At 38.2% G+C, this 22,618-nt stretch overlaps 1 long non-coding RNA gene across 1 annotated transcript; it reads right to left on the minus strand.

The window, feature by feature from the left end:
* Positions 1-8,981: 8,981 nt before the first annotated feature.
* Positions 8,982-13,448, minus strand: LOC116446635. Its single transcript, XR_004241296.1, has 3 exons — positions 13,252-13,448; positions 11,248-11,356; positions 8,982-10,567 (listed from the first exon to the last, which is right to left on the minus strand). It is a non-coding gene; the product is annotated as an uncharacterized LOC116446635 (long non-coding RNA).
* Between the last annotated feature and the right edge of the window lie 9,170 nt (positions 13,449-22,618).

The raw sequence follows: 22,618 nt of genomic DNA on the forward strand, positions 1-22,618 counted from the left end.
GATTCATTCTCTTTCTGCATTTGACTGCACTAGTAAACCAACAGTAAAAAATATATATAAATACAAACTGTAACCTAAATTCCCCGGCAAATTATTAATCTCTCCTCTAAGGACATATTTCTGTGTATCCTAAATTCTGGTTGTAAGTAGGTAAATCAGCCTGTCAGCAAGACACAAAACTACTATCCCAAATTTCAACACTGAGTTTGGTACCTTAGAGACAAGACCACCATCTGAGAATTTACAAAAGGTTAGTGAGAAATAAAGGCCCATATTCCACTGAGAAAGGTTACAAGATGGACAGAAACAGCAGGGAAACATTGGTGCAGAATTTTGCTTAGGTGAGAGGCAACAGAGAGCTGATGATTTTAAAGAGAGCTCACAGCTAAGGTACTAAGAGGGGTGAACCTTTCTTGATTTGTGAATTTACCCTCATACAAGGAGCTGAGTATTATAAGACATATTTCCCAGTAGTCTAGATGTGAGAAATATCATCAGGGAAAAAGAGTGGCATATTAGAAGCCAGACTAAATAAACCTGCAATGATTTTATCGCAAAGGATTCCAAGTTAGTCTCCAAAATATCTAAATTGCAGAAGAATCATAAAATAAAATTTAAAACCTGTTCAATGTAAATGCTTCTGATAGCATTCTTAATCACACAGCTGCACCATTTAAAAACAATTCTGTAAGAAACTGGGGTGTTTTTTACATGATTGGAATATTCAAAATTGGTGAGTAGTACAACTAAATCTTTTCTAAATGAGATCCTTATAGATTTACAATGGATGTCTCTCTCAATGGAAGTTGCCATGGTTACAGCACAATTCTTCATGGAGCACACTTTCATCACAAATTGTTACATATTTATATACAAATAGTTTGGGCACATTTTTCCAACTTCTTTTTAAATGAGAGCTACAAGGATAGCCTTGAAGGAAAATTCCATATTTGTGCCTGAGTACAGTGATGGTCCAGCTGCACCCGGAGTCATCAGATACTTCAGACTGGGGTGGGCCTCAAGAGGTCTCTAATCACACCTCCTGTTCAAAGCAGAGTCAGCTCTCAGATAAGACCAGGTTACCTGGGGCTTTATGCAGATGAATTTTGGAAACCTCCAAGGTTGGAAAGAGCCCAGCTTTTCCTGGGCAACAGTCTTGTGTGCAAGAGAGGGCAATGCTCCTTGGAAAACTCTTCCTCCTTCCTTCCTGTGGCTGGGGTAGAAGGCACTTTTGTATAATCTGTCTAAGGAGAAAGACCTCACTGACTTAGTCAGCTTTGCACCCCAGGCCTGCAATGAGCTGCCCTTTTCACATTCCTGCTCACAGTGTGAAGCACAAACAGCTTGCTCTGGTCCCCTTTCCTGGAGTGGTGCTCAAAGGTAATTTCAAAAGCATCCTTGTGTAAAGACAAATGTTTCCTGAGTGCTCAGTTGTCCTGCTGAGGACAAGTTTTTTCTTTGTTACTCTGCTGCATTTTATTGCTCTGGTTGCATCAGAGTGTGCCATAGTTACTGAACAGAGTGGTAGCTCCTGTACAATTTCATGTCACAAAATGCCTGGGGTTCAGAGGTCATCTTGCTTTTCAGTGTGGATACTGGATGATTTGTCACTGTTTGAGGTAAAATTCCACATCTAACACCCATCTATCTAGTTTTATTAAACAGCCTTCATGGTTGTCAGTGTCTGGACAAGTCTTTTTTAATAGGTCCATGTTAAAGTCCTGAGGATTAGTTTGGGTGAAGGCGTCATGCTATAATTTGAGGTTCAAATAGGAAATTTCCCATAATTCTACTTTATGATTCCAAGGAGAAATTGAAAACAAGGTAAAAAAAAAAAAGCAAAAGGTAGGTTATCTTTGTTTAGAAAGTATGAAGCTGACAACTCTTATGTGGTACTTTCATTAACTGATTGCAATACTTTGGGAAGATATTTTGTTTGACTTTTGCTCAGTGAATTCCACCACCAGCAAGCCACAAGGAATGGAGTCACTCAATAAGTTTTCATTATGTCTATCTGCAATGGACTGACTCCAGGTAGCCAGAAAATAGGCTTGTTGGGTTGCTTTTTGAAATATGCAAAGTGTGAGGGGGATCTCTGGTGCTCTAGAGGGTGGAGAGTGGCAGCACTTATTGGAGTGGACGAGTGTTCTTAGAGTAATACAAGATTATTGCATTTACAAATTATCTGATGGCCTGCCAGTTGTTCAGTGCCATCTTGCTGGAAGCAAGCCACTAATCCTCTTCTTCATTCACCCTTCCATGATATCTTAAACTCCTGTGATGGGTTTCTCCATTTGTATAGGCTCAGGCATAGTTGATTGGAATATTACTTCTGATACAACCCTGCAACTCTGAGAAAGAGGAAGGATAATTTTTTTTCACCAGTTTGATAAATTCAAAAATAAACCAGCCTTTTAAATCACTGCCTGTGATTCTCATGTGACTAACTTCACTCAAGGCTTCTTGGCACGGTTTAGGAGACAAGGCAAAATCTTTTTTTTTTCTTTTTCCCTTACTGGTCCCTGATAAGCAACATAAATTAGAAAAACCTGCACGAAGCCTAAACTCTCCTCTGAATCTGAAATAAGCTTTCAACATATGATTATTGATGGTTTAATTGCAAGTACATCTCAAAGGCAAGAAGGAAATTTAAGTTTCCAAACATACTGACATGTAATAGAAATCAGGCTCCAGGGCTGTCTCTTCCTACTACTAAATATCCCTGTTGAAATTTCTGCCTATTTACAACTATGTCTACAACCAAACACCTGAGCACTTAATGCAAATTTTTCTTATGTAACTGTTATGAGGAACCCTGATCTTAATAAAGCCCTTGGAATTCATTTTATCTCCATTTAGTTTGTCTTTTGTTCCTCTTTAGGGTTTTTTAAAATAATTTTTGAAACATTAAAAACTAGGGCTGCTTATCACTTACCCCAACTCCAACAAAACCCTTCACGGTGTGAAACATGCTGTTTTCTACATGTCTGCACAGCATGCACAGCTCTTTCCTCATGTTCATCCAAAAAGAAACATTGACTTTGTTGTTTGTTATGAGGGGTTTTCAAAATACACTCTGGTCAGCTCTGCGAATGATTATTTCAAAATAAACCCCTAAGCTTATTTAATGATCTTTCTGTTGAAACTATTGTTAATTGGCTCTGGTTCCTCTAATTTAATGTCCTTCAGAACCTTCCAGGAGGGTAGAGAGGATTTTACTGGAGTTACTTTCTTTATCATTCAGCAATAGAAAAATCTAATCACTACTAAAAATCTTCTGGGGTTTTATTAAGTTAGGTCTGATTTATGTAATTTGCCATAAAGTTCATTAAAGACTTCATTAATTTTTCACCAATCTGTAACAGTCTTATCACTGCTGTTTTTATTAGCTGAGATAAAATTAACTAGGTTTGACTTCTTAAATTTGGGGGCAAGTCATTTACCTGCCCTATCACCACTTTCATAATAATTACATTTTGCTTTGTCGGATGTGAAATGGTACTCTTCTTATCCATCAGTTCCAGTGATTAGGATCCCATATTTCAGACCAATTGCTTGTACTGACACTTTGATCTCAGCAGTTTATGTTCTCATTAGCTGACTGAATCTTTGGTCTTTCCCTTTTCCAAAAGAATCACTGGGTTTGAGATTTCTAACGCTAAAAAGACATGGAAAATTTCCATCGCCCTGCAGCTCAACCATGAACCCTGAAGGGATTGATGTAAACCTGAATTTTACTTGTATTTGTCCATCTGCTTTTCCTAGACCTCAGTGGTCCTTCCTTGGAACAAGGAAATATGAAAATACTGCAGAGGTATGTTACACATCAGCCACAACCCAGGGTGTTTTGTAAAATAGGATTTTTAACCATTTTCTCGCCTCTGAAAATTTTTCCACTCTGCCTATGGCACCATCATCTGTGCTATACCAACACCCATTTGCACTTGACTTCAAATATCAGCCAGTGATTTCCCTAAAGATTGTCATTCCAGCACTTGTTCGAATGCTGGAGCCATTAATGGCCTGGCAGATCAGCTGGACCATTCTGTTTTATGGACCAATGCCCACCAAATTGACCAAATCTAGTAGGTAATGATCTTTTTCATTCAATAATTTAAAAATTGCTACAAGAAAAGTATGATAAAAGTATTTTCAAATGAAAAATGAAGCCAGTACCCACTCTCTTTTTCCTCCAGAACTAGCACTCGATAGTAATTTTCTCTAAAATGTATCAATACTAATTGGAGAAGAAACATGATCTTGCAAGAGAAACCCTATTTTCTTCAGAATTACTGTTACATATTTTAGATTCTCTTCCTTGGCCGCTTTCCCTTTGCACTTACATTTGATAAAGCAGCTGTGTAAAAGGTATCAGTGGTATTTGTAGGACAACCCTGAGCCTTCTGCCACCACATTATTTGGAGTCCTTTGTGCCAAAGGAATGTTTCAATGCACAGAGCAGAGCAATGCACTTGGTAGGCACAGGGATTGTTTGAGACATTCAAGTGGACTCTGTCACAGACACAGTGACCTGAAAAATATGTGTGTTGTCTCCAATACCTCCTGTTCAGTGGTTTTAAAGCCTACCTTTGTGAGGATTTTGATCAACTCTCCATTTGAAGGACTTCTGGGATGCCCAGGTGACTCTGGTTCACACAGTGGTTTTAAAACTGTGTCACTTGTATGTTTTTACTAAAGAGAAGGCATGCAGAGAGGCTAAGAAGGAGCCTTTGCACACATTTTAAACTCTGCTTTGAAGCAGGAATGTGTTCTGACATTCAACTGAGTTTATTCAGAGATATATCCCTTACAATTTATTTAGTAGTAAAAGAGTGAAAGCATCTCAGTTACCCATACTTCTGACTTTTCCATCTCAAAAGCTGAGAAACTGTGAATATAGTTTATTTGTAACTCTCATGATTGTTACAAATAGTGCTCTCCTTCTGCACAACATTTTTGATCGGAAGACTTGGGAAAATGTGTGTCAGAATGGGAAGGAGAATCTCTATCCTTCGAATCACAATCTCTGGAGATCCTATGCTCCAAAATGCAAACTCTTCTAGTAGCTACTCATAATTCCCCACAAATTAAAATTAAATTAGACTTCATTTAATATCTAAATTAAAATATCTTGTTCTATTTAGGGTTCGTGGTTAACCTTTTTAAAGCTACTGTTCCAATTTTCAGTTTTTCTCCAAATTAGCAATATTTCCTCCTCAGATTTCTCCGAAGAGGAAAGCCCTGTATCTGCACCAAGCAACATTAACTCCAATGGGAACAGGAGCTTGCTCACACAGAATTCACAGGTGTGATGACAAAGATTTAACCTTCTGACAGTGTTCATGTCGGATGAATTAACCTGCCTGCAAGGAAATTGCAGAACTAGGATTTCTTACTGTATAATTGAAAGTTTGAGTTCATAAAGATGAAAAGAAAACAAACAGAAAGAAAACTAAACAAAATACTTCTCTCTTCTTCTGTTTTCTTGGAAGTGGGATTTTCTTTTCTGTTGTTTCATGACTTCTTTAACTCAAGGGTAAAACAATAACATTATAGAGATAAATTTTTAATGTCAGAGACTGAAAGAATCTGTCACTCTGCAATGAAAAATAAGCAATTTTAGCTTTGCAATGAAAAGGTAATTAAATCTTCTCAGTAAAATACAGTTTTAGGAATACTTTTTTGCAATGCCCTTGGAACCTGATTGGAGTTCGAGGGCTGAGCACCTCAAAATCAGGATTTAACATCTTTTTAATGGCCAGCATCTTTTGCAATAGGGAATCTTGAAAGCCTGAGAAGCTGGAGAGAGCTGCTTGTGCTTTTGTCAGTTTGCAAAGACATTCCCAAAGCTCAGGACAGACATGAAAGTCATGGGAGAGGAAACATCCCCACTGATTGAGCAGTGTTGCTCTCTGTGCTCCTTCTGATTTACTGCAGCTCTGCATCGGTTCAGCCACTGTGCAGCTGCAGTTGATCTTTTCTGATGGCCATAACAGGGCCTGTTGCTGACCAGATGTAGATGAGGCTTTTTTAAAGCATCCAGTCCTTTCTGATGTACTCGACTGCATGCCTGTGACTCCTGCTGCTGCTTTTCCAAATGCCTCTCAAGCTCTAAGGTAGTTGAAACCTACTGTTTTGCACCCAGATTGTTCTGTCACTGGGTTCCTGCCATCCAGACCAGGAAGATTTGTTGCTCTTTGCTACCCCCAACTACCCCATCAGTGCTATCTTAATCCACTTCTTCCATCTGTTACTTCTGTACTTGAAAAGCCCTCTCCCCACCCTCTGCCTTCAAAGAGACGCTCCTCACTATCACTGCTGTTGAAAATAGAGGCATGCACAGGCTCAACCTGCACTTGTCAGCAAACTCCAGCTTGGTTATCTTGCTTCTTATTTTCCTTTTCCTCAAGTGGGTATTATGCAGGTGGAGATTTGAGAGTGACCTGAGCAAGTCTCTGTTGGAGACTTTTCTATGTCCTGCATTAATCTCTTATTCCAGCCTTACACCTGTCTTCCACACAGAATGACAATCCACAAAATTGCTTGCTCATTTCAGTCAGGCACACCCACATACGATCAAGAAGTCCTTTAGGGAATATCAAACATGTACAGATTATTTTGAAACAAGATATATATAAAGTGTGGTGTCTCGTTGGAGCAGCTGTATGTTTGTTATTCACTCTGGCTGCTGGCTTAACAGTACAGGTTCTTTTTCCAATGAACAGTTCACTTCATGCTCATGAAACTTTTGCTTGGCATTCTTATGAAAATTTTTAAGTGTCTTCTACCAGCAGTACACCTCTTACATGTTATTGCCCCTACGATCAGTTCTCATTTTGGCAAATATCTTGCCCAGGGCAACCATTCACTCTGTAATTCAGATAAGAACAGCAAGGGAACACAGATCTGTCCTGTGTACGTGTAGGTTTTTCTCAGTGCTTTCTATATTGCCTACATTCTGAATGTGTTTTGTGCTGGGTTGTAAGAGCAGAATAGCACAGGGCTTCCTGTGGTGTGAATTTTGTAAGAGTTAGCTACTCCCTGGTGAATGTCAATGGATGACAATACTACATCTATTCCATTAAGCAAAGGTGTTCTATGCTGGCTTTTCACTTTCCATTACAATTCCGTCTCGCTCAACTACAGTCAATTCTCATTGTCTATTCACAGTAGTTGTCTCTAACGAGTCTTACTAGACCATCCTTCATTGGAGAACCTTAGAAGTTTGTTACACTATACAGCACCCAAGAGAGACAATCAAAAAATAGATTCTCACAGGAATCTCCTCAACCATCAAGGAGAAATATCTTCTCTGAGAGTTGCCATATACAAAACAAGGCACAGCAGTATGTGTAATGCTTTTCCAACAATATGAAAAGGAAAAATTATATGGTATCGAAGCTGTAACTCTTAAACTCATTTTTTCCAGATGAATCCTTGAGAATTTTTATGCATTCCTTTAAAGGCATTAAATTACATCATGTTGTCACCAGACTCATTTTTAATATAGAAACAAAATATTTGAGAATTAAAATCAATAAAAAATTGGTGAAGCCACCATTTGAATTTAATCTCAACAGAGTGCATCATACATTCCTTGTCTGACCCACAGAGGTGGTTGTTTTATTACTGTTTGTCTCCTATGCACTTCTGTTATTGCATGCACATTTTGTATATTTGGACCCATTTTTAGCCGTGAAAACACACAATTTCATTTAATGTGTAGGCAGAAAAGAAGCTTACATTTTTTGCCAGATCTATCTAGAAGCAGCATCACTAACATCTTTTTTTAAATAAGGTGAAAGATAGAGGAAGCCTTCAGGCCAGGAGTGGAGGTGATTTTGTATTCAATGTCACTTTTAATTAAAACAATTGTAACTCATAATTGAAATACCTGTAACTTTTCACTAATCTTGGATTGGTCATTAATTCTCTTGGATTTTGATTCACCCTCCCTATTTATTTTATATATATATATATATAGATATAGATATAGATATACATATTCATTGCTTATAATTCAGAAATAAATACTTAGCCCAGAATTCTTAGTTATTAAAATGAACATTTTGTTAATGTTTTCTTACTCATTATTTCAGTCCATAATATAAAAATACAGTTAAAATATTAGAACCTGCATTTTAAAATAGTTATATGGTTTGAATTTTTTTCAGTGGGTGATTTTTAATCTTTATGTAAGGTGTTAAATCTAGGAGGAAGTTAGAAGGTTTTGTTGCTCTGACTTAGTGTCTGGAGAGGCAGAGTTAGTATCTCCCACTGCCAGCTCAATGCATCCCTTTCCACTGTGAGTGGCAGAGACAAAATGCTTCAATTTCTGTACTATCTTTAGACAGCAATCAGATAAGGGCTCTGATAGAGATGGGCTGCTCCCCAATACCTGGTCAGTCAGTAAAACCCTCAGGCTCTAATGGCTTCAAGTTACTAATTTATGATAGGGATACTGAGGGAAGGCAATTGAGTGAGATCAGAGGTGGGAAAAACATTTTGCGACATTTTGGAGGACAAACAGGATGTGGAGGCCTGATCTTTGTTTGGAAGGAACAGCAAAACTTATAGATGTGATAATAACAGAGGAGTTGCCAACTGGCCTTAAGGAAGTCTGATGAGCTGGCAAAGCACTTGGACTACAGAGTAGGAGATAACTGGGAGTAGGGCATAAATGGGAATTAAGTCCTTTTTTTCTGAGATCATTCAGAATCTGGGTTGTGTTTCTTCTCCCACCTTTCCACTGCCTTCTGTATGTAGAGTGGAAAAGATTATTTGAATTTCCTGTAAGAATTACAAATTCTACCTTCAGTCTGCAAGGAGTGACTTTTATAAGGCATTTTTGGCATTGGTGAGAATGTGCTGCATTTTGGGTTGTTTTGGGTTGTTTTTAATTTTAATTGAACAGAAACAGCATATCAACATTTTTCAGGCTAGCATTCTGCAAAATGTTGAGGTGACTATTTTAACTGTTGTTTTTTTTTTTTTTTTTTGCAGGACTGTCATTTAAATATGGGGTAAAAACACGATACAGTCATTTAAATGCATTTTGTGCCAGATATTTTAATCCCTAAAGCATTATCTGTTGAACAGCGAGTAAAAGAGTATCTGAGATTTCTGAAGGTGTTACAGAAATAAAATCCTTAAGAAAATATAAAACTAAGATACATTTTGTAATTCTGATTCACTTATATTTTGAAATTTGGTGCTGTGATCCCTAAGTGGATCCTTTACGTTTCCTGAGTAAACCAATGATAAATTCTATGGACAGAACTCAAGACTACAAGATTCTTTTTAAGCTAATGAAGTGATGCAACTCGCAAATATTTTGGGAAGTATGTTGCATATAGACATATATCTAAGTTTACACAGGTCCTTTAGTCCTGAAATATTTATGTCACGAAGAAACTTGTCTGACTATAAATGTCATCAAAATCTGGCACATTCAAATTACAGCTTTTCAACTGAGTGTTATTTCTGTAAGGAACTACATCAAAACTCAGGTCTAAACACATCTAATCTTAGTTTAGACCCAGATCTAAATTTTACACTCCTATTCATAGTGTATTCTATCCTTAGTGGATCAATCTCAAATCTGCAAGAAAAATGGATGATATTTTAAAGTAAATATTAATCACATATAGCACCCAGTGCTGTTGATTTTGAGAGCCTGTCTTTGAATTAAAAACTGCAATATTGAAATCCTCTTCTGTGATCAAATTGCTTCTCTGAGTTGTATTTAAATAATCAATCTGCTTTCCATTTTTTGAGTTATAAATCACGGCTTTCAAAAGTAATATTTCCTCAAAAATTATGTAAATCCTTGTACAGTAAATCCAAATCAACTGGGATTTGGCTAGATTTGCTTTTCAAATATCTCTTCTTTGTTCTTTGCAGCTAAAATGAGAAATATTTATATTTTCTAGTCTGCCAGAAAAATCTGGATTTTGTGTCCTGTAAGAGGGAACCTGTTTCCAACACACGAACCTCTCCCTGACCATGCAAACAGGAAGAGGTGCAGCGCTCAGGTCAAGTTACCAGTTCAGGTCGAGGCAGTGGGAACTGGAATGTCAGTAGCTGCAAACTCATGTGCTCCATCCCCATATCCAGCCTGCCTCCCCTGCCAACCTGGCTTCTCTGTCCCTGCTCCTCTCCCAAGTTCTTGACCAGTTCTGTGCTCCTGCAAGACGTTGAGATTGGACAACTTCTGCTTCCCTCCACGTTTTCCTTTGTTCCTTGTCTCTTGCCTTGTTGTACCCCTGGACATTGCCCATTAACACTGAAGTGCAGTCACGTTATTTATTTAGAGATGAGGTGGCAGTGCAGGTTGCTGCCCATCAGCACTGGGGCAACTGTGCAAGACTTGCTCACAGGAAGAAGAACCAAGCTTCTCCAGCCCTTTGCTGAAGGTCAAACAAGCAGTTATCCTGGAAAAGTTCATGGGTCAGTTCTGAATTTCACGACGACACAAAAGTGTGTGCACAGAAGTGCAGCTCAGGATTGGAAATACAGCTCCTTGACATTCTGTTGTTGTAAAGCACTGTGGAATTCTGCCAGAAAGCTATGAAAAGAAATAGTAAGTTTCTCTTTTAAAGCAGACTATGAAAAGTAGAGAAGATTATTCCAGCTATACAGCAGAGCCTGGATTTAAATTAAACAGTGACAAGCTGCATATATTTCTTAAACTCATTACAAATATTTAACAACATTTGTGCTCTGGTTGGATAAATCATGGAAAGCAATGCTTTGTCACAAAGGTATGCCATGATTAACATTGAATAACTGCTTTACTAAGCACCTCTTGCTACTCCTGATAACAGAAGTAGCTGCTTACTATCCATTATACAATTATCAGGCTCTAGTCCTTTTATAGACTATAATCTAGCTTTAGGCCCTTCCCCATTCATAGCTATGCCTTTAATGGAGTTTACTTAGGAAGTGAATTATGCAGTTGTCAGTAACAAAACAGACAGGCTCATTTTTCTACTTCTCAAACAGCTAGCCATGCAAACAGACATAATATCTGGCAGGATCTTGCTATTTGTCTGTCAGCTCCACATCTTATCTTCATTGTTTGTCTAAAATACCTTCTCTCTCTAAAATAATTTTCAGGTTCCTGTGGCTTCCTGAAAGCTGGGAGAGTCTGTAAAAATGCTGTCAATGTGGTTGGTGCCCAACCACACAAACTGATCTGGTTGTTGTATTAGTCTAAATTTTTTTTTTAAAAAGGAAATTTATTACCTAAAGCAATTTATCCAGAGCAGCTGTTCTGTCTCAGTTCCATCCAGAGAAGTGGTGTAAACAAACCAGAGGAAGACAAGTACTCCTCCCTTTGAAGCCAATGTTGAACCTGAAAATGGAGATGGAAAACATGATTTTGCCACAGACTCAGGCTGAAGTAATGCAGAGCCAAAAGGCAGTTCCTGGTCTCAAGGAACTTTCAAAATAGATAGTAAGAGGGAACTTTTGTTATTGTGCAAAGAGGAGAACTGGGCAAACTCAACCTACAGTCCAATACAGGCTAGCAGAGATTGCTGTGTCTGCTCTGGATGGACAGAGAGCTGCAGCACAGGGGGGCATGTTCAAAAAGGGGCCATTACAAGAAACTGGGGGGCTACTTAAAAAAAAAAGAAAATCAGACATGGCATAAGTCACCTTTCAGAGGCAGATACCCCAGTGCATCATCAATGGCACCGTCCAAAACTAAGGATGATTCACAGTGAAGGAAGCTTTTAACAATGCAGAAGGTGACAGGCATGATGTGACACACAGAATGAGAGGAAGTAGAGGTGAATCAAGGCTGAACAAGGCTGCACTCCTACAGATGTGTTTGTAGCTGTGAAAGACGTTGCTCTTCTTCAGAGTGGAAAGGTCTTTTAATTTCCCAGTAGTATCGTTTCAGCTTGGTACTGCCCAGGTTAAATCACTTGTGTGCTTCAGATGAAAGTTTACAAATAAAGCCCAATGAAAGCAGGAGCAGGCACACATTTTTTAGAAAATACATATATAATAGACAGGAAACCAGTCTCTGATGTTTTCAAATCCTTAAATGCTCTCTGTTGCTACCTAGTATTGCAGTAAAGCTGAGGGGAAGGATGAGGAGTGCTGTAAGTGGCTGTATATCGCTGGTGCTGAGATGGTAACGTTGTGCCTGAATGGGGGAGCAGCCAAGGTTTCAGTACCAGCACACAGAGCAGTTCATGCATTGAGACTAAATGAAGTGTTTGACCCTCATGCTCATGAAAGAGGAAAACTTCCTGCCAGTGAAAACTTACTTATTGCACTACAGGCCCAAGTTCTGCTTTGCTCAGCAAAAAATCATGTTTCAGTCTGCATCAGCTTCCAGCAGGTGTTTATATTTATTACTTGTATGTTTTGCAAAAATATAAAGACAATATGAATTTTGATACTTACTTTCCTGAATGGCACCGTAATGCCATTAAATAAACCTGTTTTCACCACTGCTTTATCTTCTCTGAAATTAGTTTCACAGTTTTTCATAACTGAGTTAAAAAGCATTTCCACAGAGATACAGTATAGCTAACAAAAAACCTTCATTTCTTATTATCTCCTGATTTTTTTGCAAGTGTGACTGGCACTCTTCACACTTGCCAGAATAATAATAACCTTTGTTTTTCAGGACACTTCTAGTCCAAAATGAGAAATCTGAAAAGTTTTAGAAACATTTTCTTTTCTTACAAACTTTTAGAAACAACATATTAAAAAGAACTGCTATTTTCTTATAGTGTGGGTCTTTCTGAGTGCCCATGGCAGTTTATCTGGCTAACCATGAATGGTAATTAATCACACCAATATATTCATCACAATGTCACCTGCTTTCCCTTTTCATTCCAAGCAGCTTTCCTGAGCACAGTAAATTTACATGTACAAAAATCCCAGAAATTTCGAAACATAATAGTTCCAGACACTGATTTTTTCCAAATCTACTTATTCATTTGACTGTAAATAATAATATTAGTAATAGATATAGTGCTCTTGCCATTGAAGTATATTATTTCCTAAATAAAGGTCAGTGTATCTGAAATTTTTTTTCAGAATCAGTACATGAAGTGCTGCTTTAATGAGTCAGAGAGCAGTGAAATATTGTGGTTCATTTTACTCAAACAGTGCCTCAGCTCATGATTAGCATACATTTGGTTTAGACAGCTAAATGAGGTTGCCTCAATATGGCTAAAAACAGAATGCAGTCACATACAAAACTACAAAAAAGTAAAAGTTTGTTACCTAGGGTATTCTTTGTTTTTGTTTCATGTTGCTGAACTATGCAGGCATCCAAGAGCACTCAAGTGTGATCATTGAGTAGTATTGAATATCAGTAACTTGGGAGAAACAGAGAGAAATATGACCTTCAGAGATGCAGAAAATTTGCATAAATCAATAGTTTATTCAAGATTTTTTTTTTGTGCTACAGAACACCAGCAAGCTGCAGATCTAGATATGTTTTTATTATGTAGTGATCAACATTAAAAATTCCATTATCAGAGCTAATAGCTTTGTGGTGGCTAAGGCATGATCAGAATATGCTGTCTTTATTGTCTGTATTAATGTCATCTTTCCATTTGCTGATAATACTAAAACCTTCTTTTGCTATGAGATTAGGCAGATTTGACTTGGAAGATATACACACACACTGAGACATATGACATTGTTGAAGGTGCTTTTTACTCCTCAAGTTTAAAATGTGTTTTTCCCGAGTAAATTGCCTATGGTATATACATTTTTGTTTAAAGCATGTCACTGCTTTTCTTCTCAGAGGCAAAATTCTTGGCTTTTTATTTTAATTTCCTTTTGGATAAAACTTTAATCTAGGCCTCCTAGAGGCACAAGAAGCTCTGAAGTGGGATTACTGGTGAAAATTCTTCTGGAATGACCTTCTTTCCAGAATAAAATTAAAGTTTGAGGATTTTATATAAAAGAAGAGGCACCCTGCTGCTGCATATCTTCCTTTTGCTGATTTGCACAAGCATATAAAAGTAATATTCCTTTAACTTTGTTTTCTATGTATATAGGCTTTCAAGACACACAAAAAGTCAACATCATTTTAAACTCAGTTTTTCAGTGAGAAAAGTACTGCATCATTTTTATTTTGATTTTGATGTGTCTTGTATCCAACACTATTCACCAGCAGCTGAACCACAGACTTTCATAAGCCAGAGGAAAAAACAAATAGCTCAAATCTTTCATCTTTGAGCAGAAATCACTGGGAAATCCAGCTGTTCCCCCAAGCCCTTCACAAAGGAGGTCCAGAGAGGTTCAGTCCTTTTCCTTTCTCTAACTCACCTGCGTGGAGCTGGTTTTGGAAATGATGCTCTGTAAATGTCAGCAGTGCAAGAGCAACAAAGCACAAGGAAAGAATATCACTGTAAAATGCCACTGGCAAACTGAAATTTATTAGAACCCCATTGAAGAATATGACTGAATGTGAAAAGGAAAAGAGAGCTGGTGGTAGAAAATTAACATAAACACAGTTAAATCACTACACCAGAGGCAGTGGCCTCTGTTCACATAAGAAATATGTTCTCTGGAGATTTTTGCTGCATCTTATTATCTTCAGTGGTGGCTGCTAAAATGTCACCTTCTGTCTGCAGAGCACCAGAAAACTGTCCTTTCTTATCAGACTCTAATTTGGCAACAGCAATGCACACACACGACTTCTAGGCTTGATTATTGCAATCCATTACAGCCAAGAATGAAGCCATTTGCCTTGAGACAGCTCCAGTTGTATCAACCCTCTGGCTCAGCAGCCAGAGCTGCCAGTTCCCTGCCATCAACTTTGCCCCTATTCCCTTCCCTGGATCCCTGCAGTATCCACAATCCAATTCCAGGCTCTCATTTTCCCAGTGGGAGTGGGCTGCCTAATCAGAGCCATCCCTGAAGCTGGCACTGACTGGAGCCTGTGCTGGCAGCAGCTGCTGGGCATTGGGTGAGGATTCTCTCCTGGAGAATGAGCTGACCACTCCCTCACAGATGGGCTCTCTCCACCAGTTTTCCAAGCCAGCTCCTGGATTCTTTGTCTACTCAAACCGCCCACTGAAATGAGGGTGATTTGCATGCACTCAGGATGATCAGATTCCCAATCTCTTTCTTCTGGAGAATAATATTTAGTTAATTAAGGTGCTGAAATAAAATTGAGGCCTTTATAGTTATTACCTAAATTATTATTTTATATCAATATTTTTATCTGAAAATAGTGTCTTCTAGTATTTGGGCTCTTAAAAGACTGTGAAAGTGTAGCTTGCTGCTGTTACTATACGAACATAGATGCTGTGATCAGAGACTCATGAAATTGAACTTGCTGAGGATGGACCAAAAGTCTCTGATAATAGCTAAAGGCAGATGTCTAGGCAAGAACATTGAAACCAGGTAGGAATACAGGGACAATTTCTGTGATATCCTTTCCCAGTTTGCTATAGTTTTTTCCTTAGGAACCTCCTGAAGGGATTGCCCCTACTTTTGCACTTAGCAGGCTTTTCTTATACATAATTGTTTTAGTAAATGGTTATGAACAAATAGCCATTCTCCTTGCCAAACAAACACAGGAGGAGAATAGGTGTAAGCATGGGACTACATTAGTATTGTAAAAATAAAACTGAACAGTCGCCTGGTCTGCAGCAAGCCAAACAGAGATTTGTTTTCTTCATGCTATAGTCTCATATGGTTAGCTTTCTTAAGGAGTGGAAACTCTCTGACAATTCTCAAATTCTTTCCTAGGAAGGGACAGCAGCAAATATATTGATCCCAGTTACACACACGGTTCGGCCAGGCTGAAACCAGAGCAAGAGTCAGGTAAACAGCGGGTACAGACCCTCCAAACCCCAATTTGTTAGCAACTAAGGAAGAATTTCCATCAGAGTTCTATTACTGGTCATTACATTACCCATACACAAATATTGTCTCTCAATGTATTGCTTAAAGCAGGAACGCAGCACAGCTGTACTGGATCGTGCCAAAGGTGATTTCTTTTCCATCTCTGACGCCAAGGGAAGAATGTAGGAATAGGCAGAGTTTATGGATACGTACAACTACTATTTCCCAGCCTGCGGTCATTTGCACTCCTGGGGCATTTTGAGATTAGCTCTGTTTTGGCAAATATTTCCCACTTTTAGAGTTCTCTATTTTGAGATACAGGCACTCGAAGGGTACTTAATTCCATTTGCCTTTCTCTCGCTGAGCACCAAGTTGTCTTTTTCACACAACTGTCACAACACCAAGATTCCTGAGTCATAGTGTTCAGCCTGGAACTCATCATTCCATGCATGATTGCTGCGCATCAGATGCACATCAGATGCATCGTTTATTTAATTAATTTCCATTTGATTTCACCTGCCATTTTATTTGCCCAGTCACTCCAGTTTTTGCAATTAAGTTTTGCAATTAAGTAAGTTTTTGCAATTCTGGCTGTGGATTCGCAAATTATGCATCTCAGGACAGATAGGAAGTATTGTACGGATACAGAAAATGGGGGGGAAATCCATAGGAGAAGTGCAAATATAATTAAAACAAAGAGTATTTCATTTCATGCAGTAAATGGGGACAGTGCAAGAGCACCAAAAAAATTCAACCGATTCTGACTGATTTATTAATAAACAGAGAAGACAGTTTATGCAGAGTTTATGCAGCATTACAAGAGGAGTACCTGTAAATCACTGTTTGGTTCAGCTTTTTTTTAAGCAGCAGCACAAATAGTTAAGAATCTGGTGAGAAAAAACATATTCTGAACATATCACTATAGGAAGAAACACTGGAAATCTGTTGAATATCCTGTCCCATTTTACCCACTCCACAGCTACTGAGCTTTAGATTGTTCCTCTCCAAACCTTTGGAGATTCTTCTGTTTCTTATTTTTATACTAGTTGTAGAAGAAATAAGTTTTAATATTTTAAACTCAACCTTTTAATATTGTAAACAATTGAAGAAAACAAGCAAAGGGCATACAATGGGATCTCTTTTAAAGAGATTACTGAATTTTTACAGGAAGTAAGTACCCTGTAAATAACTCCTTGGAATTGTAGCCATTAAAGGCAACTGCCTATCACAAAGCTTGGACAAACACAGTTCTAGGAATATTGCTTACTTACTGTGCAATTGGCATCTCTTGGAGCAAAGATTTTGAATCAGTAATCAAGTAGAAATATTACTGTGACCCCAAACTCCTCAGCTACTTAAATGTAAGTACAGATGCTCAAGTGAAACATGAGTTATCTCTCTTCTTCAGTTGGACAGGAATTATCACACATAAGTAAGTTAAAAGTCTCTTTGCTGTTTGGCCCAATTTTAGGAATTGCTGGGCCAGATCTCGTGCAGCATCCTGGCAAAGTCTTGTACAGTTTATTCCCAAACAATCCTATATTGAGGCAATAATAACACAAGGCTAGGCTATGCTTCAGCTTAAAGGATAAGACTGCAGCTGTGGAAAAACAGCTGTTTCATCAATGTCTTCCTCAGTGGCTGACACCGAAAAGAAAAGGATGTGGGATGCTGAATGTGGAGACAACAGTCATTTGAAAATAAAGCTGAAAAGTATCAAGTGTCACTTCAAGCCACTAGAGAAAATCAAAGTGTATTTTAAAACACGCAGACTTACCTGGGTGGCTGGATTTCCTGCTGAATGCTCTGTATAGATGCTTGGCCACAAAATTTCCTGGTTCATCATAATACCTGGGGTAATTCATTAGGTTTGCCACCCATGTTGTTAATCTGAAAGCAGTGTTCCTTTAAATCCATAAAAGAAATCAATATCCAGAAGGCTTTTCAAGGCTAGAATATGATGCAGTTGCAAAGCAAACAGAGAAGCTGCAGCATGAATGACAGCTTTACTAAAACATTAGGCTTCACCTAAGGCCAAAATCATGTGTAAGTGGAATAAAATTGCCACTAATGATCTTGGTCATTAATGTTTAATTATGCATTTCATTATGTAAAGTTATTATTGTAAAGGATTTCATTAGGAACAATTAGAGTGCCTCTCTTCTAATTTATATGCACCTGTTCTTAATTACCATGGTATTGAAATCAATACTGAAAAATGCTTAGGTACTTTACATTCGACATAATGTGCTGTATATAACTAGGATTACAACACCTTCCATGTTATTAGCTGACAGTCAAGTTAACTTAACATCTGCTAAAATATGTTCCCTTTGTTCTAAAATGAGGTCAAATCATACTGCCTGTAAAATCCGAGTTCCTTAGCAAAGGCAGAAGTTATCAGAATGTGTATGTAACTGATGTTTGTAAGCCATTTTAAAATAATATTTTGTGGTTTCTGTTGTTTTTAACATCTTCATTCTAGAGTCTCTGTCACTATTATATACCACTGCTATATATAGTATGCATAATATAACTGCTAAAGCAGCTTTCTTAGCATGCATTACCATAAGATATCCTGACAGAAAGAGTTGCTAGGGATAATAACTACGTGCCAACAGGAGGATAGCAAACCCCAGATGTTTCATGTGAGACAGCACACTAGAAGCCCATCATCAATTCACTTCTCACACATATCAGTTCAGCTTCCAAACCACTTCTTATTCTTGTAATTTTTCATACATATCTAGACATTCTATACAGAAAGTCCAGTTTCTAAAATAATTAAATGTGTAATGGTGTTTTCTCACGCAATTAATGAAAATGTTTCTTGATATGTGTCAGTGATTATATTTAACAAGCAATTCTTCAACAAGTAAACAATCCTTCAGCAAAGTATCAGTGGGGTTTTAGAGCTCAGCCCTAAAATTGCTCAGACACAGCAACAAACACAGGAGTAGAAGGAGAACCCTCCCAGTTTCTTTCCTTTGGCATTTTGGTTTTGAAACCCTACAGCCCACTGAGATTTCAAACACGTTGTTATTTAAAGCCATTAAAGCTAAAAATGGTTTGTGGTAAATGGAACCCCAAGCACGCTGGACACCTGTAGGAAGCGTGGCGTGGCTTTTTAGATTGTATCTGGTTCCTCAACTGCCTGGCATGCTCCAGGCAAAATGTGGCCTGAGGTGTCCTCCCAGGTACCAGACTTTTGTTTAATCTTAGGTGTAACTGAGTCAGATCAGCCCCATTGCCTTTATTTTCCTCTCTCCCGTGGCCATCCTCCCACTTATTCAAGCTTCAGCAGCATCAGAGCAAGAGCTCTAAGTGATGAATGCTCTTTAAACCACCTAAATCAGATCAGATCCATGTGGTCACTTGTGTTCTAAGCCAAAGCATTTTGACATATGCTCTCTTGCACCTGCCCCATAATTCACAGTATGCTGTTCCCCTCTAAAAGGAAAAACAGGGAACGTGAAGAAATATAGCACCAATGTGGTTGCAGGGAATAGTCTACATGGCCTTTGCAGCACTTAACAGGAAACTGACCCATGATACAGTAATACACAGAAATAACAGAATCAATTTATTTTTCATAGAAACACAAAAGTTTATTACCAGTTATGGCAGCTATGGCATGTCTATAATAACTCATAACATTTTTCTTACATGAGAATGGAGTTCTCCAGCACATTCTCTTACCCAAAGATTTTCTTCCATGCCCTCAACATTTGCTGGCATTTCAAGACGAAGCCAAAAATTTTGCCTGTGAGATTCGCAGGGTGATAGAGGGTGAAACTGTCTTCACAGGATGAGTTTAGCAGGAGGAAACTTCAAAGAAAAACTGACTGATGTGGCAAATATATGAAAAGCACAAGAACAAAGCAATACTCTCAATTGTGGGGAAGTTAGGATTTGGATCTCAATACTTCAGACTTAACTAAACACTAACAAACCAAATTAGCACAGGCAAACATCATCTAAGGCTTGCTTCTAGTGCAAATTAAAGGCTATTCTTTAGGGGTTTTTTCTGAAGTATGACTTATAGATGCTCCATTTGCAAGCCATATCTTAATTGCATTGCTCTGATGTTCTGGCTTTATTGCATATTTTTAAACATGAAGCTGACAACCCAATGGCATTCCTCTAAAATGTTTATTTGAATTATTGTTTTGCATCCATTTCCTTAATTATTTTATTTAAAATAGACATTCAAATGAACAGTCCTGAAAGATCACTTTGTTCAGAAGGATGATATCAACACTGCAGAAATATCTGCAATATAATTACATTGTCAATGTATTTTAAGTTTTTCAGGTAATTGCAGTTTATCTTCACAGAAAAATACTCTAGATAAAAATAATTGTCAGATATAATCACAGAATCTACTTAAGTATCTTCTTTAAATGTGGTAAACGTTGGTTTAGGGCTTGGTTTATTGCTTGTGAAAGACTAAGGAAGAGAAGCAAGTAAGATCCTTGCACTGGATAAGCATTCCAGCTTTTATCCTCCAGTTCACCAGAGACCAGTTGTTTCTATTTCTGGGACTTTCCTGCATAAACTGCTTCTTACACTGGATGTGTAGCACTTTTGTGATGTGCACCAATTACATATCCTTCTCCCTTTCCCTTTGTACAGAATCCCAGTTTTGTGATGCAGGACAAGGCTTTTGTCTGGTTTGGGATCAATCACTGAGACTCTTTTGCTATAAAGTGATTGGAATTATTCATTAATTTTCCAGACCAGTAGTTTTGTCTTTCATGAAGTAAAATTGATTTCCTTATCTGAGCTTGTGAAGAAGTGAAATGTGCATCTTTCTTGATTCATAGCTCAGGATGGACAGTAATGGAGAAGCTTTGAAAGCAGCAGGTTTTGAGACCCCAGAAATGACAGGTCTTGGCGCAACAACCTAATATTTACTCATGGGTGGGCTGCATATTGCACTAGATAGCACTTTGGAAAGAGGATATTTAAATTTGGGGAGAATAAATCCTTGGGGAGCACTAGCTTTTCTACAGATTTGCTTTATTCATTCTCTGCTGGAGAGCTTCACGACAGTTTATAGTGCTCAACAAATCTCTTTGGTTGCAAGAGGGGTTGATTTATTCCACCATGTTTGAATCACCTGGGAGAAATAGAAGCAACTTGGAGTTGAATTACTGAGTAATCTATAGGTTCTTTTTCAAGGACCAGCAGACTCAGGAACAGACAGCATTTCCATCAGAATCTTACCTATCTTCTGGCCAGATGGCAGCAAGGAGCATTGGAAATCTGATTAATACCCTGTGGTGGGTTTTACCAGCTCCCTAGTTTCTGGCCTTTCAAACACTCCAGACCTTTTGAGAGTCTGTTCATAATATTACTACAGTTGTACCTCATATCCCTTTGGGCCACTACAAAAAAGGGTGCAATCCTGGTTCTCCTCTTTTATTTAACTGAAGATCTGTGGCATTTTCCTATTTAGAAGCTAACATTGCAGGAGCTATATTGTTTCCCTTTCCTTTCCAATGTAGTCTGGGAATGACTGTGCAGTCCTTGCACGACCACCAATACAGATTCTTGAATTAAAGCCTGAAAAAGAGGGTCTGTATTACTTTGAATTTAGTCTAGACTTTTACCTTTTATCCACAATCTACCCCATCTACTTTGCAGTAAAAATGCAAATCTTTTAAGCCTAGAGTATAATTAGAGTTCCAGACCTAGATTCCTGTCCCCTATGGCTGCTGTTTGACTAATTTCTTATTTTGTCCATTTTTCTTTCCACTGAGAAGATACTAAAAGTACTGCATTAATGTGCTTTGGACAGAAAAGAAACAGAGATAAATCAGCTACAGTTATTCCCAGGTCTGCAAAATAATTGCCTTGAAAGCCATTTTTCTTACTGTTAGCTCCTACCTTCAGAACTGTCTGCATTCATAACAAGGCTTTGCATCTAGATATTACTATAGCAGGGCATAATCTCTGCAACAGTAAAGCTTACCAGTCACTGTCTGTGAAAAGATCCTTTTTGCAGGTTCTACCCACATGGTTAGTTAGAAGAAGCCATGGGGAGTGTAATTGGATGTGTATTGCACCAATACAGAGAGCGGGAAATATGTGCCACTAACGACAAAGTATCAAACCCCCAAAGAGTAAAAACATAACCTAAGACCTTTGATGGTTCTAAATTCTACTCCTCATTTAAATTATATAGTCCTTTATCCCTTATAAACACCTGTGATTACAGTGAGATAAACACTTCACAGAGGTGTTACCCAGCAGGTGGTGGTGTCACAGTTTATGAGTGTTTCCAGCAGCTGGAATGAATATCTGAAATGTAAGTCAGACACTGGAAAACTAAAAGCTTCAAAAGTGGGTTCTAACACAGCTTAGAATTGCAGCACTGGGATCTCTGACCCAACTGCAATTTGGGAACTCCTGACACAGTGGTTCTTCTGTAATTTCTGATAGCATCAGCAGAACTTAGCTAAGCATGCAAGGAAGGAGTCCAAAATAAATACCCTTCATGTTCAACACAGCCGAAATATGAAGGTCACCTCAAGAAATGGAAATCAATGTATGCCAAGAACAAAGGGCCAACACAAAATATAACATACTATTATCCCAACCCATAGCACTGTACACAGCTTACTGTCAACAAATGCTCAGAGAAACAAGAGAGATGGAGTGAAATCCCTCTTATTATAGATGTTTGGAAAGAAAAGCAACTGGAAACAAATGCATTCCACCACGGAGAAATCTCAATCTCCTATGAAATGGCTGACAACTGAGTTGTCTTAGACCAGGG

Source organism: Corvus moneduloides, chromosome 7, assembly GCF_009650955.1.
Source record: "Corvus moneduloides isolate bCorMon1 chromosome 7, bCorMon1.pri, whole genome shotgun sequence".
In the NCBI taxonomy this organism is placed as follows: Eukaryota; Metazoa; Chordata; class Aves; order Passeriformes; family Corvidae; genus Corvus; species Corvus moneduloides.